The 6,846-nt window shown below is 38.7% G+C and overlaps 1 pseudogene; it reads right to left on the bottom strand.

Moving 5' to 3' along the window:
- Positions 1 to 540: 540 nt before the first annotated feature.
- LOC132032064 (ATP synthase subunit beta, chloroplastic-like) lies at positions 541 to 6,354 on the bottom strand (annotated as a pseudogene).
- Between the last annotated feature and the right edge of the window lie 492 nt (positions 6,355 to 6,846).

The raw sequence follows: 6,846 nt of genomic DNA, 5'->3' as shown, positions 1-6,846 counted from the left end.
TGAAAGTAGGATACTCCAAATTCGGGGGTCAAAGAGTTTTAGAAAATCTTTTTTTTTCGTACTCTTTCATAACATAAATATTGTTAAGAACTCTCCGGCATGAAAACAAAAAATTTTGTGACGCTGAACTGAACTCCCGATAGATAAGAGCAAATCGAAAATACCCCTTATCTCATACTACTCTCTTGATACAGAATCTAATGTTTTGAAAAAAAAAAAAAACAATACAAAAATTTCTTATATCGAATTCGAAGTGCCATGCTATTATTACTTAGTATTCATATGGCGAAGGCATAGTCTTCTTTTTTCTCTCAAATAAAAACCTCATTGGCGCCAAGCGTGAGAGAATACTAGACGTTTGGTAATTTCCCCTCCGACCAGGATAAAAGATCCCATTGAAGTGGCTAATCCCATGCATACTGTATGGACATCTAGTCGCACAAATTGCATAGTATCATAAATAGCGATTCCAGGTATTACCCAGCCCCCAGGAGAGTTTATAAACAAATACAGTTCTTTGGTCTCATCCTCGATACTGAGCTATACCATAAGACCAATAAGTTGATTCGTAATCTCGCTATTAATTCCTTGGGCTAAAAAAATTAATCTTTCTCGATAAATGCCTTTGGCAGCCAATCCTCTTGATAGTATGGTAGTAGCATCTAAATATGCAAATGTCGTAGCAAGGGGCGTCAAAAATCATCTCATGCAAGGGCACATAAATCGCTTGAATATAGGTTATGGACCCTTCTTTGGTAGAAGTAATTCTTTTAACTTGTAAAGAACTCATTTCGATTCGTGGTCGGTTGATAACCCACGGGAAGGCATTCTACCCAATAAGGTCGATATTTCCTAATCCTGTTGGGCGAAACGGAAGATATTGTCAATAAATAGAAGTACGTCTTGCTCATTAACATCTCGAAAATATTCCGCCATAGTTAGGGCAGTCAAACCAACTCTCATACAAGCTCCGGTGGCTCATTCATCTGACCGTAAACTAAGGCCACCTTTGATTCTATAAAATTTTCTTCATTAATCACTCCAGATTCTTTCATTTCCATGTAAAGATCATTTCCTTCCCGAGTATGTTCACCCACTCTGCCAAATACGGATACGCCCCCGTGAGCTTTAGCAATATTGTTAATCAATTCCATAATGAGTACTTGTTTTACCCACTCCACTCCCGAATAGTCCGATTTTTCCTTCACGGCGATAAGGGGCTAAAAGGTCTACTACTTTAATTCCTGTTTCAAAAATAGATAATTTTGTATCCAACTGTATAAAGGCGGGCACAGATCTATGAATAGGAGACATTGTACTAGTATCTATGGAACATAAATTCAAATACTGGATTTTCGAATTGAGAGAGATATTGAGAGAGATCAAGAATTCTCGCCATTTCTTAGATTCATGGACCCAATTCAATTCGGTGGGATCCTTTATTCACATTTTTTTCCACCAAGAACGTTTTCTAAAATAGTTTGACCCCCGAATTTGGAGTGTTCTACTTTCACGCAATTCATAGGGTGAACAAGCAATTGATATTTCACGATCAAGGGTGTAATACTCTTTGTAGTAGCGGTCCTTATATATCGTATTAACAATCGAAATATGGTCAAAACGATTACTAATCCTTAACTTTTTGAGGAATCCTTCATCAGTGGTTGTGAATGACTGATTTTTTCAATCTTTTCCACCTTGGTTTCGTAGGAGCAAGTCAGAAAGATTGAGAAATAGAACCATCTGATTTAATTCGTTCTCAATAGCCACGAGATGATCATCTTAGGGTGATCCTTTTGTCGACGGATGCTCTTATTACACTATTGTTTACCTTACTTACTTTCCTTTTCCTTACATCAATAACTCAATCAAAATGCAATTATCTCCAAGAACAAAAAGTCTGTTATGCTTAATACCTTTAGTTTGATCCGTATCTGTCTTAATTTGACCCTTTATTTGAGTAGTTTTTTCTTTGGAAAATTGCCTGAGGCCTATGTTTTTTTGAATCCAATCGTAGATATTATGTCAGTCATACCTCTGTTCTTTATTCTCTTAGCCTTTGTTTGGCAAGCTGCTGTAAGTTCAATCATTGGTAGCATTATAGTCAGTATTCCAAGAAATGCTGGCTTTTTCGATTGCCCCCCATGCATGTAATGGAATAGAGTACTATACCTTTTTGAGGTGCGCATACACAAAGGGAATTCCTTTCTTGTCCAATACAAAATTGAATATAAGAAAATACTTTCCAGAAAAAAGAAAAAAAAACAATTTCTTTTTTTGGCTATGGATTTATGGAACCTCACTTACTAGTTTGATGTTGAAAAATCGATTTCATGCAAATTGCACACTGAGCTTTTGGTATAGGTGTCCCGGGGCTAATAATCTATGAAAAAAGAAGGGGGAAGGACAGATCAACCAAAGGTCCTACTCCTCTTAGAAAGGGGAATGAATCATTTTTCTGATTTTTTATTTTGTTTTAAGGCCCAATCAATGAAAGAACAAATCAAAAAATAGTAAATTTGATGAATATTCATTTTATACGGTCTCATATTTATCACACTTCTTTGTCTTCCAAGTCAAAAAATAGTTTCGTTCTAAACTCCTTTCTTTTTCCATTGAACTTTTATTGTTTGTTTGGGTTTGTAACTATGCGACCACTGGAAGTGGAAGAGCTATTTGATGACACTTAATTAGATGAATGTACAAGAAGTAACTAGATAGATTAGAGAGAAAAAAAGACCAGATGATAAAAAATGATAAATAAATAAAGGAATTTTGGATTGGGTTAGGAATCCAAGTGTTATATCCTTTGATAGCCTTGTCGGCCTATATATAGGCACAGATGATTATGATGGGGTGTGTGTGTGTGTGTGTGTGTGTGTGTGTGTGTATATATCTTTTAGGCGTGTTCCCTTTCAGTTATGATATTTATGAGTTAGTTTCATGGCCCACTTAGATATGACTATGAGATGTACATTTTGAGGTACTTGGGAGGCTAGCTCCAGGTGCCTGTCATGGCCCTCCGGTAGGGTCGTGACAAAAGTGGTATCAAAGCAGTTCATCCTAGGGTTTGTCTACAAGCCGTGTCCGGTAGAGTCTTATTTATAGGTATGAAGCGCGCCATATTTATAAGCAGGAGGCTGCAGGACATTTAGGAATTATTGACCTTTCTTTCTCATCTTAGATCGTGCGATAGAGCCATGTTATAAGGAATCCTCTTTTCTAACAATATGATATGATTTTAGTGATGCCTGTGACGAGAAAAGCATCAGCCGCCTAGAAGGGCAAGTCAGTGGCAGGAAGGAGGACTGGACGGTTACCGCCTATAGATGTTTAGGAGGGCGAGTCCCAGAATGAGGTTCCATCCCAGACCTCCCATACTTTGCCTGCTCCAGAGGAGCATAAAGGAGCTCCAGCCCCATCTCCAGCTCCAGCACCCCCAGTTCCTCCACCACATGCCTCAGGCCAGGAGATGTGACATGCTATTTAGTTGTTGACCCAGTTAGTAGCCGCTCAGGCCCAGTGACAGGGTATGAGTCTTTGTGGTAGGGTTGTTAGTGCCAGGGTTCGTGATTTTATTAATTTGGACCCCCAGAATTCTTTGGGTCGAAGTCGGATGAGGACCCGCAGAACTTTATAGATGGGATGCTGAGGAAGTTGTGAGTGATGCATGCTTCGTGACACCTTGAGTCGGTAGAGTCAAGCCTACGACACGGACGTGGTTATTCATTGGTATGATACTTGGATATCTTCTACAGGGGTTAATGTACCTCCACCAGTATGGCAGGAGTTTGTAAATGCCTTCATTCGACATTATTTGCCGCCAGAGATTCGACGGGCCAGAGCTGATTGGTTCTTGAACCTTAAACAGAGGAACATGAGTTCTTGGAAGTATAGCCTTCATTTTAATTCATTGGCTAGGTATGCTCTAGCAATGGTAGCTGACTTGGGAGATCGTGTTTACTAGTTTGTGAGTGGATTGGGACCACATTTGATTGATGATTGCTTGATGACCTCACTTCAGTCAGGTATGGATATTTTCCGCATTCAGGCGCACGCTCAGAATCTTGAAAGGTGCCAGCAGCAGCGGAGAGTTGAGCATGAGCATGAGCATGATAGGGGTCAGAGTAAGAGGGCCAAATCTTCGGGAAATACTGTTGTAGATTTTCATAGTCTACTGAACTTGCTAGACTGTTGAGGATTCTAATGTAGTCAAGTTCAGCTCTTTTCCTTGTGATCTCACAGTATCAGCTTGATTATTGTCTTCTATAAAATCTTACCTTATCAATAAAAAAAAAAAACACCCACCCATATGACCTATTAACATCATCACTTATATGCTGTTATAACCCGTATTTTTCACCTTTGGGAATCTCGGGATCTTCGAGGCAAATTAAGGACAATGTAATGTATTGATCTTGTTTGGTTCATAAGTTGGTTATGGAAAAATTTAGACGTGGAAATATTGGAAAAGTCTAAGGGCAAAATTGGAATTTTGGAAGAAGGTTTCATGAATTACCAAATTATGGGCTAAGGAAATTGGGCTTGGAAAAAAAAAAAAGAGACGCAACCTTGGCCAAGGCCAGGGTGACGTTTCCAAGGCCTAGCCAAATCCATGACTTAGTCATGTGACTAAGTCATGTGATCAAGCATTATAAAGGGACCAAGTGTCCATTGTGCTCTAGAAAAAATTCAAGACAAAGGCAAGAAGGAGAAAAATAAGAAAAACAAGAAAAAAAAAAAAAAGAAGGCATTCGCCCCATGCTCCAAAAATTTACCTCCCAAAATATTGATCCAAAAATTAGTTTCTTGCGGTTTTCATACTAATTCAAGGTCCCTTTACAACTTGGTGCAATTGGTTTGGAAGAATAAGCATTGGTTTCCTCAATTCAACACTTAAGGCAAGTGAAGAAGTTGGAAGGAAAAGGTGAGAATTCATTCCTTCTAATTATGTTGTGAAGGTTTGTTTGTGTTGTAGTGTATGTAAAAGAGTAGAATATATGGTAATATGGAAGTTTGCATGGTGGTAGTGCAAGAGTGCATGTGTGTGTGTGTGTCTCAATGTGTAGTGTGGTTATGTTGAATTTTATGTTGTATTATGGTTGTAGTTGTTGTGGAATTCACATTGGAAATGGAAGTTGAATGAAATTGGAATGTAGTTGGAATTTGGCCTATGGCCGTGTGGTATATGGTAGGAGGAAACATGTTGAATTTATTTTGTTTAATGTGTTAGTTGCGTCGTTATGATCGTTGCAAGTAAAGGGAGCATGTATGAGTTAAGATTGCATAAAAAATTTAATGTAGAGAATTATGTCGTATTAATGTGATTTTATGATACTAAGAAAATGAAGTTGCTTGAGTGTAGATTGTGGTTGTTGGAAATGAATTAGTATGTAGAAAATGTGTTGGGATGATTTGGTTGCATGTATAAGGATTTTGGATAGAATATGGAATTATTGTATATTGGATGTAAGGTATGAAATATTTTTGGCTTGTGTTTGAATGATTTCAAATTTGTACGTGTATATGGAAATATTGATATTGATTTGGAATTGTGAAGTCGAGATGGAAATTGTCGCGTCATGTCGGAAAGTAAACTAGTTATGTTATGTTTCGGTTTGTAGTGAATGTTGATGTTCTTGGTGTGGTTGTTGGGTTGTTGTTAGTTGTGTTGAGCCGAGTTGAATCTCGGGGGTGTCGTATTTATAGGGAAGTCTTTAACGCCAAATTTCGGTGAGCTGATAGAAACCAAAGATTGAAATGTCAACTTGCATGAATAGTAACCGGTAAAGATGACCATTTGCATTTTTGACGAAACGAGACCGGAGTTTCGACGAGCTTAGCAAGCGCGAAAGGTATGTAAAGCTCGCTTCCTTCTCTTGGCATGTCCTAGGTATACTAGGCTTGAATTCGGACCTCGAGGACAACTCTACTCTTCGGAATCCACGTTCGAAAATGTCCCATTTTCTTTCAGTAGAATTGAATTAGTTAAGTTGTAAGTAGTTAGGAAAATGTCTAAACACCTAAAACTTGTGCAAGTAAAATCCGATTACCCTAAAAACCCTCATAAGCGATTCCATAAAGCCTATTATGCATAATTTGTGTCCAGCCCTCGGTTGACCCGAGGTGGGCCCACTATTTCCGACTCTACCCTTTTGTGACTATGACTTGTTTTCGAGCGGTTTTAAAGGAAATGTTTTAACTACTTCTTTATCTATTCTTAGAAAATTGTTTCAAATATTCCGTTAAGTCTTATGAATTGTTTTGGACCTTGGAAACGATCTCAGGAAGAGTTATGCTTCTGTAGCTCGTTATGACATCCGGAACTCACTTGCTATGTCTCCGTCCGATTTCATCGATTTGACTTGTTATTCGATATGCCTCATTGAGTCTCTGGAAACATATATGTTATTTTTATTGCATTTGGTTTCTCACTACTCCACTCGTGGATGCCTCGATGTTTCCCCCACCGAGCCCGGCCAGGATTTGTTATCAAGCGTCTCTCTCGCATTGTTCGCCGTGCCTCGGTGTGAGGGGGGTATGACATGTACACGGGTCCGAAGTATGATGTGCCATGTACATATATTCGATATATGATTATGTGATGTGATGTGGCCACTTGGTATGTTATGATTTGTTTCGGAGATATTCCTACTCCGAAGTATGATGTGTTTTGGCGCGTAGGAGACGGGGGCGCCTATTTTGTTCACCGAGTCCCATAGCGGGACCGGATTTGGCATATGTTTCTGCATGCATCGTCTATGGTTTCTGATATGCATTTTTGATTACCTATGTATTATGTTCGTTCTCCGTACATTCTGTTCTGATTTCCATTTTTGTTGTTAC

Source organism: Lycium ferocissimum, chromosome 9, assembly GCF_029784015.1.
Source record: "Lycium ferocissimum isolate CSIRO_LF1 chromosome 9, AGI_CSIRO_Lferr_CH_V1, whole genome shotgun sequence".
NCBI classification, from domain to species: Eukaryota; Viridiplantae; Streptophyta; class Magnoliopsida; order Solanales; family Solanaceae; genus Lycium; species Lycium ferocissimum.
The sequence above is the reverse complement of the archived record's forward strand: the minus strand, read 5'-3'. Positions and strand labels throughout refer to the sequence as shown.